The sequence below is a fragment of the Puma concolor genome, chromosome A1, assembly GCF_028749965.1.
Source record: "Puma concolor isolate L17-30 chromosome A1, mPumCon1.1.hap2, whole genome shotgun sequence".
In the NCBI taxonomy this organism is placed as follows: Eukaryota; Metazoa; Chordata; class Mammalia; order Carnivora; family Felidae; genus Puma; species Puma concolor.
This window is the reverse complement of record NC_141667.1, coordinates 194405775-194420297: the sequence shown is the minus strand read 5'-3', so window position 1 is coordinate 194420297 and position 14523 is coordinate 194405775. Positions and strand designations below refer to the sequence as shown.

The 14523-nt window shown below is 39.5% G+C and overlaps 1 protein-coding gene across 5 annotated transcripts in view; it reads left to right on the top strand.

Moving 5' to 3' along the window:
• The window catches only part of PIBF1 (progesterone immunomodulatory binding factor 1), a 214689-nt gene that overhangs the window by 47784 nt on the left and 152382 nt on the right, over positions 1 to 14523 (top strand). The window lies entirely within an intron of this gene.

Genomic DNA, 14523 nt, shown 5'->3' with positions numbered 1-14523 from the left:
ATAGATTTTGGATACTAGCCCTTTGTCCGATAGGTCATTTGCAAATATCTTTTCCCATTCCGTTGGTTGCCTTTTAGTTTTGCTGGTTGTTTCCTTTGCTGTGTAGAAGCTTTTTATCTTCATAAGGTCCCAGTAATTCACTTTTGCTTTTAATTCCCTTGCCTTTGGGGATGTGTCGAGGAAGAGATTGCTACGGCTGAGGTCAGAGAGGTCTTTTCCTGCTTTCTCCTCTAAGGTTTGGATGGTTTCCTGTCTCACATTCAGGTCCTTTATCCATTTTGAGTTTATTTTTGTGAATGGTGTGAGAAAGTGGTCTAGTTTCAACCTTCTGCATGTTGCTGTCCAGTTCTCCCAGCACCATTTGTTAAAGAGACTGTCTTTTTTCCATTGGATGTTCTTTCCTGCTTTGTCAAAGATGAGTTGGCCATACATTTGTGGGTCTAGTTCTGGGGTTTCTATTCTATTCCATTGGTCTATGTGTCTGTTTTTCTGCCAATACCATGCTGTCTTGATGATGACAGCTTTGTAGTAGAGGCTAAAGTCTGGGATTGTGATGCCTCCTGCTTTGGTCTTCTTCTTCAAAATTACTTTGGCTATTCGGGGCCTTTTGTGGTTCCATATGAATTTTAGGATTGCTTGTTCTAGTTTCGAGAAGAATGCTGGTGCAATTTTGATTGGGATTGCATTGAATGTGTAGATAGCTTTGGGTAGTATTGACATTTTGATAATATTTATTCTTCCAATCCATGAGCAGGGAATGTCTTTCCATTTCTTTAAATCTTCTTCAATTACCTTCATAAGCTTTCTATAGTTTTCAGCATACAGATCCTTTACATCTTTGGTTAGATTTATTCCTAGGTATTTTATGCTTCTTGGTGCAATTGTGAATGGGATCAGTTTCTTTATTTGTCTTTCTGTTGCTTTATTGTTAGTGTATAAGAATGCAACTGATTTCTGTACATTGATTTTGTATCCTGCAACTTTGCTGAATTCATGGATCAGTTCTAGCAGACTTTTGGTGGAGTCTATCGGATTTTCCATGTATAATATCATGTCATCTGCAAAGAGCGAAAGCTTGACTTCATCTTTGCCAATTTTGACGCCTTTGATTTCCTTTTGTTGTCTGATTGCTGATGCTAGAACTTCCAGCACTATGTTAAACAACAGCGGTGAGAGTGGGCATCCCTGTCGTGTTCCTGATCTCAGGGAAAAAGCTCTCAGTTTTTCCCCGTTGAGGATGATGTTAGCTGTGGGCTTTTCATAAATGGCTTTTATGATCTTTAAGTATGTTCCTTCTATCCCGACTTTCTCAAGAGTTTTTATTAAGAAAGGGTGCTGGATTTTGTCAAAGGCCTTTTCTGCATCGATTGACAGGATCATATGGTTTTTCTCTTTTTTTTTGTTAATGTGATGTATCACGTTGATTGATTTGCGAATGTTGAACCAGCCCTGCATCCCAGGAATGAATCCCACTTGATCATGGTGAATAATTCTTTTTATATGCCATTGAATTCGATTTGCTAGTATCTTATTGAGAATTTTTGCATCCATATTCATCAGGGATATTGGCCTGTAGTTCTCTTTTTTTACTGGGTCTCTGTCTGGTTTAGGAATCAAAGTAATACTGGCTTCATAGAATGAGTCTGGAAGTTTTCCTTCCCTTTCTATTTCTTGGAATAGCTTGAGAAGGATAGGTATTATCTCTGCTTTAAACGTCTGGTAGAACTCCCCTGGGAAGCCATCTGGTCCTGGACTCTTATTTGTTGGGAGATTTTTGATAACCGATTCAATTTCTTCGCTGGTTATGGGTCTGTTCAAGCTTTCTATTTCCTCCTGATTGAGTTTTGGAAGAGTGTGGGTGTTCAGGAATTTGTCCATTTCTTCCAGGTTGTCCAATTTGTTGGCATATAATTTTTCATAGTATTCCCTGATAATTGTTTGTATCTCAGAGGGATTGGTTGTAAGAATTCCATTTTCATTCATGATTTTATCTATTTGGGTCATCTCCCTTTTCTTTTTGAGAAGCCTGGCTAGAGGTTTGTCAATTTTGTTTATTTTTTCAAAAAACCAACTCTTGGTTTCATTGATCTGCTCTACAGTTTTTTTAGATTCTATATTGTTTATTTCTGCTCTGATCTTTATTATTTCTCTTCTTCTGCTGGGTTTAGGCTGCCTTTGCTGTTCTGCTTCTATTTCCTTTAGGTGTGCTGTTAGATTTTGTATTTGGGATTTTTCTTGTTTCTTGAGATAGGCCTGGATTGCAATGTATTTTCCTCTCAGGACTGCCTTTGCTGCGTCCCAAAGCGTTTGGATTGTTGTATTTTCATTTTCGTTTGTTTCCATATATTTTTTAATTTCTTCTCTAATTGCCTGGTTGACCCACTCATTCGTTAGTAGGGTGTTCTTTAACCTCCATGCTTTTGGAGGTTTTCCAGACTTTTTTCTGTGGTTGATTTCAAGCTTCATAGCATTGTGGTCTGAAAGTATGCATGGTATGATTTCAATTCTTGTAAACTTATGAAGGGCTGTTTTGTGACCCAGTATATGATCTATCTTGGAGAATGTTCCATGTGCACTCGAGAAGAAAGTATATTCTCTTGCTTTGGGATGCAGAGTTCTAAATATATCTGTCAAGTCCATCTGATCCAATGTCTCATTCAGGGCCCTTGTTTCTTTATTGACCGTGTGTCTAGATGATGTATCCATTTCTGTAAGTGGGGTGTTAAAGTCCCCTGCAATTACCACATTCTTCTCAGTAAGGTTGCTTATGTTTATGAGTAATTGTTTTATATATTTGGGCGCTCCGGTATTCGGCGCATAGACATTTATAATTGTTAGCTCTTCCTGATGGATAGACCCTGTCACTATTATATAATGTCCTTCTTCATCTCTTGTTACAGCCTTTAATTTAAAGTCTAGTTTGTCTGATATAAGGATGGCTACTCCAGCTTTCTTTTGGCTTCCAGTAGCATGATAAATAGATCTCCATCCCCTCACTCTCAATCTAAAGGTGTCCTCAGGTCTAAAATGAGTCTCTTGTAGACAGCAAATAGATGGGTCTTGTTTTTTTATCCATTCTGATACCCTATGTCTTTTGGTTGGCGCATTTAATCCATTTACATTCAGTGTTATTATAGAAAGATACGGGTTTAGAGTCATTGTGATGTCTGTATGTTTTATGCTTGTAGTGATGTCTCTGGTACTTTGTCTCACAGGGTCCCCCTTAGGATCTCTTGTAGGGCTGGTTTAGTGGTGACAAATTCCTTCAGTTTTTGTTTGTTTGGGAAGACCTTTATCTCTCCTTCTATTCTAAATGACAGACTTGCTGGATAAAGGATTCTCGGCTGCATATTTTTTCTGTCTAGCACACTGAAAATCTCGTGCCAATTCTTTCTGGCCTGCCAAGTTTCAAAAGAGAGATCAGTCACGAGTCTTATAGGTCTCCCTTTATATGTGAGGGCACGTTTACCCCTTGCTGCTTTCAGAATTTTCTCTTTATCCTTGTATTTTGCCAGTTTCACTATGATATGTCGTGCAGAAGATCGATTCAAGTTCCGTCTGAAGGGAGTTCTCTGTGCCTCTTGGATTTCAATGCCTTTTTCCTTCCCCAGTTCAGGGAAGTTCTCAGCTATTATTTCTTCAAGTACCCCTTCAGCACCTTTCCCTCTCTCTTCCTCCTCTGGGATACCAATTATGCGTAGATTATTTCTTTTTAGTGTATCACTTAGTTCTCTAATTTTCCCCTCATACTCCTGGATTTTTTTATCTCTCTTTTTCTCAGCTTCCTCTTTTTCCATAACTTTATCTTCTAGTTCACCTATTCTCTCCTCTGCCTCTTCAATCCGAGCCGTGGTGGTTTCCATTTTGTTATGCATTTCGTTTAAAGCGTTTTTCAGCTCCTCGTGACTGTTCCTTAGTCCCTTGATCTCTGTAGCAAGAGATTCTCTGCTGTCAGCTATACTGTTTTCAAGCCCAGCGATTAATTTTATGACTATTATTCTAAATTCACTTTCTGTTATATTATTTAAATCCTTTTTGATCAGCTCATTAGCTGTTGTTATTTCCTGGAGATTCTTCTGAGGGGAATTCTTCCGCTTGGTCATTTTGGATAGTCCCTGGCGTGGTGAGGACCTGCAGGGCACTTCCCCTGTGCTGTGGTGTATAACTGGAGTTGGTGGGCGGAGCCGCAGTCAGACCTGATGTCTGCCCCCAGCCCACCGCTGGGGCCACAGTCAGACTGGTGCGTGCCTTCTGTTCCCCTCTCCTAGGGGCGGGATTCACTGTGGGGTGGGGTGGCCTGTCTGGGCTACTTGCACACTGCCAGGCTTGTGATGCTGGGGATCTGGCGTCTTAGCTGGGGTGGGTAGGCAAGGTGCACAGGGGCAGGAGGGGCAGGCTTAGCTTGCTTCTCCTTAGGTGATCCACTTCAGGAGGGGCCCTGTGGCAGCAGGAGGGAGTCAGATCCGCTGCCGGAGGTTTGGCTCCGCAGAAGCGCAGAGTTGGGTGTTTGCGCGGAGCGAGCAAGTTCCCTGGCATGAACTGGTTCTCTTTGGGATTTTGGCTGGGGGATGGGCGGGGGAGATGGCGCTGGCGAGCGCCTTTGTTCCCCACCAAACTGAGCTCTGTCGTCCGGGGGCTCAGCAGCTCTCCTTCCCTTTGTCCTCCAGCCTTCCCGCTTTCTGAGCAGAGCTGTTAACTTATGACCTCCCAGACGCTAAGTCGCGCTTGCTGTCGGAACACAGTCCGTCAGGCCCCTCCGCTTTTTGCAAGCCAGACTCGGGGGCTCTGCTTGGCCGGCAAGCCGCCCCTCCGCCCCGGCTCCCTCCCGCCAGTCCGTGGAGCGCGCACCGCCTCGCCGCCCTTCCTACCCTCTTCCGTGGGCCTCTCGTCTGTGCTTGGCTCCGGCGACTCCGTTCTGCTAATCCTCTGGTGGTTTTCTGGGTTATTTAGGCAGGTGTAGGTGGAATCTAAGTGATCAGCAGGACGCGCGGTGAGCCCAGCGTCCTCCTACGCCGCCATCTTCCCTCTCTTTCCGAGAGACATTTTTATGATAATGTTGAAATCCTTTCGAGCAGTTAAATAATTGGACAACCTCTTGCAAAAAAATGAAACTGGACCACTATCTTACACCACACATAAAAATTCATTCAAAATAGATTAAAGACTTGAATGTGAGACCTGAAACCATAAACCTCCTAGAAGAAAACATGGGCAGTAAGCTCCTCAACACCAATCTTGACAATGATTTTTTGAATCTGACAACAAAAGCAAAAAATGGTTTTCCAGTTTTCCCAACACCATTTACTGAAAAGGCTCCTTTATTTCTGGGCTTTCCATTCTGTTCCATTTATCTATGTGTCTGTTTTTATGCCAGTGCCATACTATTTTGATTATGTTCATTTTGTAATATAATTTGAAATCAGGGAACATGATGCCTTCAACCTTGTTCTTCTTTCTCAAGATTGCTGTGGCTATTGGGGGATTTTTGAGGTTCTATACAAATTTTAGGATTTTTGTTCTAGTTTAGTGAAAAATGCCATTAGAATTTTTATAGGGATTGTGTTGAATCTATAGCTTGTTTTTGGGTAGTGTGGACACTTTCCCAATCATTCTAATCCATGAGCATGGAGTATCTTTTGATGTATTTGTGTGTTTATTCAGTCAGTCAAAGAGGATATAAACTATATTTTTTAAATGTACATTTAGTAAGTAATTACAAATTAAATACCTGTTTAACCACCATCCAAATCAAGAGTCAGTGTCAGCACCACAAAAATGTCTTTGAGACCCTTTCTGCTTAACTCCTTCCTTCCATAAAGATTACTATTCTGATTTTTATACTAATAACTTTCTTGCTTTTTCTTGTACTTTTATTATCTAAATTACCAGTAAATATATATGTCTGAGAAATATAGTTTAGTTTTCATATTATATTAGTGTCACATAAAGGGATCATGCTGTATGTATTCTTTTGTGGCTATATGTGATTCTTCATGTAACCTTTTTTTAAGATCCATATGCTGTTGCATTTAGCTGTTCATGGTCATAACTAAAGTATGCCATTTTTATGAATTCATGCTTAGGACAACAAGGACATTAGGAGATTAGAGAGAGATGCATACAGAGAGATTAAAGAATGTCAAAACAAATTCTTCCATCTTTTTCAAAATTTTGGTTAGTCCCAGCCCTGTATTGGGTAAAAAGTTTCCTCTACCTTGTGGTCAATTGCTGGTAGGGTTCAAAATGCAGACCAAAAGAAGAGATATAAGCCTACTATATACCAAGGTTGATGTTAGAAAAGTTTACATTTGAGCTCTCCCAGCACTGTATTCACTTATTTAGCAAACATTTGTTGAGATCCACCATATGCCATAGATACATCAGGGACCTCTGTCTTCATGAAGTTGGTTTTCTAATAGACATAAAGACAGTAGAAAAACAATAATTATAAGTATGATGATAATGGAGAAAATGACAACACAGGATGAGACTATATAGAATCAGGGAAGACGTCACGGCAGAAGAAATACCCATGCTGATACCTGCATGATGACTAAGTGTAAGATGCGGGTTAGGGAAGGGAAAGGAATTGGGCAATGAATGTTCAGCATGTATAAAACCTGGAGATTAGACAATATGAAGCTTTTTGAACAAACTGAAAATAATTCCATATGACTTGAGTGTAGACTGAGTTCTAAGAGGTAAAACAGAAGAGGGAAACAGAGGTCCAGATCATGTATTTGGATCATTGTCTAAGTAAGACCAGTGGGGAACAATGGAAAGATTTTAAGAATATGCATTATATGATCCAATTTTATATAAAAAAGAGATTTCTCTGCAATGTGGAGAGAGTAGAGAAGTATATGACCACAGACATAAAGGCCACTTTTTGAGGTTGGTTCTGCTACCAGAATGAGAAATGATAGAACGGGATTATAGCAATAGAGATGGAGAGTAATGGGCCAGATTGAAAACATTTCTGAGAGGCAGAACCAACAGGATTTAGTGACTAGATTGGATTAGGGAGTGAGAAGATGTTAAGTATGTCATCAGTTTTCTGGATTGGGTAGCTAATGTGGATGGTGATGCAATTTTTAAAATATTAGGGGAAAAAATAAGGCTTTAATAGGAAAACAAGGTAAATTTAGTTTTATTTTATTTAAAGTTTTTGTGTAATATAAACAGAAAAATTGACTGTATAAGGTTCTGAATCTCAAGAGAAGGGTCTGAGCATGAGATAGACCTGTGGCATAGGTGATATTATTTCTGTTTTACACATAAGTCTTTTAGTCCTGTGACTCAATTCTGTTACAGATTTTATAGGCTTTTATTGACTGACTTATTAACCTTAAAATATATGGGATTGTTTCTTTGATAACATGCATAATTATTTCCAGATAACCCACATAGCACATAAACCTTGGTATTACAATCATTTTGAGAATTTCCTGATTTTTTAGTTTTTGTTCTTTTTAAAAATCCTTTAAAATGCATGGCAACATAGATTTAGACAAGTTAGCCCTTATTCTCTAGGATGCTTGATACAGGTAGGTTGGGAAATAGCTGACAGAACTATTTGTAGAAGCATGGAAACAAAAAGCAGGTTTCCTTTTCCCCAATATTGTTCTGCCTCCATATCCACATCAAAATGGATACCACCTAACCAGGAAATTCCTGGGATCCCGGCCTCTGCCCTGGAAGCCCGGGCAGCCACTGTACCCAGAATGACCCCATGGATATTGAAACCAGAGTGGGCATTTGCCACCAGGTGGCGCCAGACTGCAGCCCAGATCCAAATGGATTTGAATTGCACAAGGACCCCTAGCTGTAGGGCTCACCTTTGTCATTTTTTTAACCTCACAGTAATCCAACTCTGTATTTTATATGGCTGAATCTTTTTGAATCACAGTTTCTTCATTATGGCAGGATTTAACTGTACTTAGAGCTTATGTCTCACTAGTCTTCATAAAGTAAAAATAAATTATAAATTATTTCCTTCGAAATCTCATAACAGGAGTTAAAACAGACAAAGTACTTACACTTGCATGTTTGTACTTAGTCTTTTTACCTCTCCCCCCATAAACATTTTTAGAAGAAAATTAAATAAGATTAAAGAAATATTTTATGGCCTTGGTTTGTTTTCTATACATTGGGGGATATTAAGAGAGTGCCTTTTATTTTCTCCTCTTAGATGTGTAAGAGAAAGATGGAACACATGCCAGCTGATCTTGGCATCTATCCCTGCAGTCATACCAGTAGTTTGTGAAGTGAAGGGGAAGAGAGCACAAGAGACAAAGACTTAAGAAAAGGCAGAAATAAGCAAAGAAAGAACTTGGGTATTTGGATACATCAAAAGTACTGTAGTTGGGATTATAATGTGTATGTATATATGCTTTGCTCAGTCTGGGAGTTAGGCTTCTTGTCTTCTTCTGTTGCTTTAAAATCTAGTTTGCCGCTGTGGGAAATAGTGAAACTCACTCTGGTGGTGAGATTCTTCTGTAAATAACTTCTTGCTTAGTAGGTATTTTGTGACTGAAATGTACAGACCCTCTTATACATTTGGAAGAAAAGCTTTATTCCTGAACAGGGAGTATATTATGGAAAAGATTTGGATCAAAAGACTAAACTTAAATTCTGGCTCTGCCAGTAAATCTGCTTAATATCCCTGAAGTTTAATTTACTCTTTTATAAAATGAGCTAATAGTACTGTTTCACAGAGTGATCTGTAAGGTCTGAATGAGATAATGTATATGAAAAGTACATTATAAATTATAAAGCTATGTATAAGTAGTACTTACTCTGATACCTTTTATCTGTAGGCAGTATTTTAAGTTTTTTTCTTTTATTGATTTGTTGACAGTATTATAATGAAGATCGTATAAAAGTCACTGATAACATTATGAAATTATTATCATTAAAAGGCACTACTATAAAGTATGTAATGAATCTTAAGTATTGGGGCACCTGGGTGGCTCCGTTGGTTAAGCGTTCGACTTCAGCTCAGGTCATGATCTCATGGTCTGTGAGTTCAAGCCCCATCTCGGGCTCCTGGAGCCTGCTTCGGATTCTGTTTCCCTCTCTCTTTGCCCCTCCCCACTCATATTCTCTCTCTCTCTCTTTCTCTCTCTCTCTCCCTCCCTCCCTCCCTCCCTCTCCCTCTCTCTCTCCCTCCTCTCTCTCCCTCTCTCTCTCAAAAATAAACATTAAAAAAAATAAATTAAAAAAATCCTAAGTATTGATCTCCATAGCATTGAACCATTTTCCTTAAATGACATGATACAGACATGCAGGTCTGCATGCCCTTTGTTTCAGTCTAAATTTCTACATAAAATGCTAACTTATTTGTTCCTAATTAATACTATGAGGTAACAAAAAGGAAATAAATTCAGCTGATTAAGTTTTTCCAAAAGTAAAACTACCTTGACCGAAGGTGGTCTCATTATTGTGAACCCAGAAAGAACTATTCTCATAGTGATCCTGTAAAAAAGAGAATGAGTTTGTTACAAGTATTTTATTACACTTTTGAAAAAGTCAAACCAGTACGGAAAGGGAGATCAAAAATATGCTTTTAAATGTGACAGTATTGCTTTAGTGATTTTATTTTCCCACCATATCAGTAAAATCCATCTTGATCGGAATTTATCATCTTCCAAAAGTACTCAAGAAGAAACTTAATGACATAACCTTGAAGTTTGTGTCAAATCTTGGAGTGATATTAAATATCTTCAATCTAAGTTTATTTACAAAGGTTAGTTGAGTATATATAATGCATTAGAATAGATGAATCGAGGGGCCCCTTGGTGGCTCAGTCAGTTAAGCATCTGACTTGGGCTCAAGTCATGATCTCGCAGTTCGTAGGTTCAAGCCCCACATCGAGCTCTGTGCTGACAGCTCACAGCCTGGAGCCTGCTTCAGATTCTGTGTCTCCCTCTCTCTCTGCCCCTCCCCCACTTGCACTCTCTCCCTCTCTCTCTGTCTCTCAAAAATAAATAAATGTTAACAAAAAATTTTAAAAAAGAATAGATGAATCTGAACCAGTATATGCAGGCTCCATTCATCATTTTAAAAGTGTATGTCCTCAATTGGTGCTTCAACAAACTTCTTTTGTTCATGTCTGACCAGGTGTCTGAATAATTTTTTAAGTTCTTAGATGGAAAAACTTAAGAATATTCAGCGTGTCTTTTTAGTTAGATTATTCTGGAAGTATATGGCTTTACAGATAACTCAGGATCTTCTCAAAGAGTTACAAATGAAATTTTATTGTTAGCTATATTTTATTATTAACTATCTTTTTATGCCTATAAGTGATTACCATATGTGTTCACTGCTTAATTAATAATATTTAATTATTTCAAGGTGTACAGGGTGTTCCAGAGATGAAGTAAAGTGAGTTCAGGTTATGCAAGAACTTAAATATAACTATTGTGTATATATAGCTCATAGGGTAGCAAGGGAGGTAGTAACATTCAGGATAGGGTGAGGTTTTTTTTTTTTTTTTAATTTTTTTTTTTCAACGTTTATTTATTTTTGGGACAGAGAGAGACAGAGCATGAACGGGGGAGGGGCAGAGAGAGAGGGAGACACAGAATCGGAAACAGGCTCCAGGCTCCGAGCCATCAGCCCAGAGCCTGACACGGGGCTCGAACTCACGGACCGCGAGATCGTGACCTGGCTGAAGTCGGACGCTTAACCGACTGCGCCACCCAGGCGCCCCGTAGGGTGAGGTTTTTAAAAGCCCTGATGTTAATAGGGAATTCTTGGAAATTTTATAGAAAAAGAGTAATGTGATATATTCATTTTTTGTAACTAGTTACGGTGTCGGGAGGATTATAATTGAAGAGGCCCCAGAGACAGGGAGATTGGTTAACAGAGTATTGCAAAGCTTAAGTGAAGCTGAGAAATGGAAGGAGAGAATACAAGCTGATTTTAAATAGTATTTGGGTGAAAGAATTGACACCACCTGATGACGGACAGGAAGTGGACATCAGACATGACTTCATCTTTTCTACTTTGCCGGTCTCAGAGAGATGGGTAGTCAGGCACAGCTAGTAACCCAAGGTTTCAGACAAGATTTAGAAAGGAGAATAACCATTCCTGATTTTTCACAGGTACAGCAGCTCTAACCAAGCCTAAAAGTATTTGTGTGAGATGACATTTAGTACCAGAAATTTTTCTCTATTTGCATCCCAGATGTCACTCCCCTCAGCCCTAAAGTGCAAGAAGGGCATTAAACTGCTGAAGCCCCTCCAGCAGTCTTCTCTGTTTCTGCAGGATACCCTTGTATATATTTTCATTTTCTTTTTATACAATAAAAAAACCTTGAGAAGCATAAACCCTAATTATTATTCTCTAAATGAATATCTTCATAACTTTTTAAAAAAATTTTTTAACGTTTGTTTATTTTTGAGAGACAGAGCATGAGCATGAGCATGAGCATGAGCGGGGGAGAGGCAGAGAGAGAAGGAGACACAGGATCTGAAGCAGGCTCCAGGCTCTGAGCTGTCAGCACAGAGCCTGACCCATGGCTTGAGTCCACAAACCATGAGATCATGACCTGAGCTAAAGTCAGACACTTAACCAGCTGAGCCGCCCCATCTTCATAATTTTTAATGTAGCCTTTCATATTTAGATAACATACTAACTAGCTACTATTTATGGGGTGCCTATTACATATCAAGCGTTGCACTCAACACTCTATATACATTGTAGAGAGAATTAAATGGGACATTTTATGAGGTTGTAGGTACTAGTATCCCTGTTTTGGAAATGAGGAAACAGACACAGTGAGTGTGATTTGCCTATGATTACAGACTATTTAAATGGTAAAACTAGATACATCTGATTCTACAGTGCAATGCAGATTCCCATGTTACTGGTCAAGGCTATAAAAACTGATAAAAGATCTCTTAGCAAAATGGTAATTTTGGCGGTAATTTATTTGAGAAAGAAATTTGTTTTTTTAAGAGAGTTTCAAACCCCACTTTATACTTCAGGGCTGAGTGTGAATCATTAGAACTTCATAAAGGCATTTATAATTTTGAAAATTAGTAAATAGGCCTTTATTTTTCCATAAAATAGTATGATTTTTTTTACAGAATCTATCTCTCTTTACTACTTACCTAAAGCCCAACCTCCACTTGTAACAAGAGCATGTTCTCCTGCTCAAAGACACAGCTCCAACAATTATCTCCTTTGAAGAAAGGAAAAGGTTTTCCTTTTCTACCAACTATTCCCAACTATTGTTACTAACAAACATTATTTCTCCCATCTTTATTTATTTATTTTTAATTTTTTTTTCAATGTTTTTTATTTATTTTTGGGACAGATCGAGACAGAGCATGAACGGGGGAGGGGCAGAGAGAGAGGGAGACACAGAATCGGAAACAGGCTCCAGGCTCTGAGCCATCAGCCCAGAGCCCGACGCGGGGCTTGAACCCACGGACCGTGAGATCGTGACCTGGCTGAAGTCAGACGCTTAACCGACTGCGCCACCCAGGGGCCCCATATTTCTCCCATCTTTAAAAAAAAACTTATTTTTTAATTGCCACTTCCTCCTGTAGCCACTGGCTCATTTCTTTCCCTTTGTAACCAAATTCCTACAGTTTTATATATTCATTCTTTACCCTCGTTTAGAAAAAAATCTGTTACCAAGGGGACACCTGGGTGGCTCAGTCGTTTAAGTGTCTGACTCTTGATCTCAGTTCAGGTCTTGGTCTCAAAGTTGTGAGTTCAAGCCCCGTATTGGGCTCCATGCTGGGTGTGAAGGCTACTTTAAAAAAAAAAAAAAAAAAAATCTATTACCAGGCTTTTGCTTCCTTGTGCCACTCTTTTTTTTTTTTTTTTTCCATTTTTTTTTTTATTTATATATGAAATTTATTGTCAAATTGGTTTCCATACAACACCCAGTGCTCATCCCAAAAGGTGCCCTCCTCAGTACCCATCACCCACCCTCTCCTCCCTCCCACCCCCCATCAACCCTTAGTTTGTTCTCAGTTCTCAACAGTCTCTTATGCTTTGGCTCTCTCCCACTCTAACCTCTTTTTTTTTTTTTTTTTGTTCCCCTCCCCCATGGGTTTCTCTTAAGTTTCTCAGGATCCACATAAGAGTGAAACCATATGGTATCTGTCTTTCTCTGTATGGCTTATTTCACTTAGCATCACACTCTCCAGTTCCATCCACGTTGCTACAAAAGGCCATATTTCATTTTTTCTCATTGCCACGTAGTACTCCATTGTGTATATAAACCACAATTTCTTTATCCATTCATCAGTTGATGGACATTTAGGCTCTTTCCATAATTTGGCTATTGTTGAGAGTGCTGCTATGAACATTGGGGTACAAGTGCCCCTATGCATCAGTACTCCTGTGTCCCTTGGATAAATTCCTAGCAGTGCTATTGCTGGGTCATAGGGTAGGTCTATTTTTAATTTTCTGAGGAACCTCCACACTGCTTTCCAGAGCAGCTGCACCAATTTGCATTCCCACCAACAGTGCAAGAGGGTTCCCGTTTCTCCACATCCTCTCCAGCATCTATAGTCTCCTGATTTGTTCATTTTGGCCACTCTGACTGGCGTGAGGTGATATCTGAGTGTGGTTTTGATTTGTATTTCCCTGATAAGGAGCGACGCTGAACATCTTTTCATGTGCCTGTTGGCCATCCGGATGTCTTCTTTAGAGAAGTGTCTATTCATGTTTTCTGCCCATTTCTTCACTGAGTTATTTGCTTTTCGGGTGTGGAGTTTGGTGAGCTCTTTATAGATTTTGGATACTAGCCCTTTGTCCGATATGTCATTTGCAAATATCTTTTCCCATTCCGTTGGTTGCCTTTTAGTTTTGTTGGTTGTTTCCTTTGCTGTGCAGAAGCTTTTTATCTTCATAAGGTCCCAGTAATTCACTTTTGCTTTTAATTCCCTTGCCTTTGGGGATGTGTCGAGTAAGAGAGTGCTACGGCTGAGGTCAGAGAGGTCTTTTCCTGCTTTCTCCTCTAAGGTTTTGATGGTTTCCTGTCTCACATTCAGGTCCTTTATCCATTTTGAGTTTATTTTTGTGAATGGTGTGAGAAAGTGGTCTAGTTTCAACCTTCTGCATGTTGCTGTCCAGTTCTCCCAGCACCATTTGTTAAAGAGACTGTCTTTTTTCCATTGGATGTTCTTTCCTGCTTTGTCAAAGATGAGTTGGCCATACGTTTGTGGGTCTAGTTCTGGGGTTTCTATTCTATTCCATTGGTCTATGTGTCTGTTTTTGTGCCACCCTGTGCCACTCTTAACAAAGCCATTCTTATCAAAAACTCCAGAGACCTTCATGTTGCCGAAAATCTAGTTGTCACGTTCTCAGTTCCTATCTTACTTGACCTGTCAGCAATATTTAATACAGTTGACCACTCCTCACTCTTGGAAACATATCTTTGACTTTCAAGATAACTACACTTTGATTTTGCCCCTTTCTTACTGGCTGTACCTACTCACTCTCTTTTCTGGTCCTCTTCATCTCCTTGTCATCTTTTGCAGCTAGCTGCCTTCATGG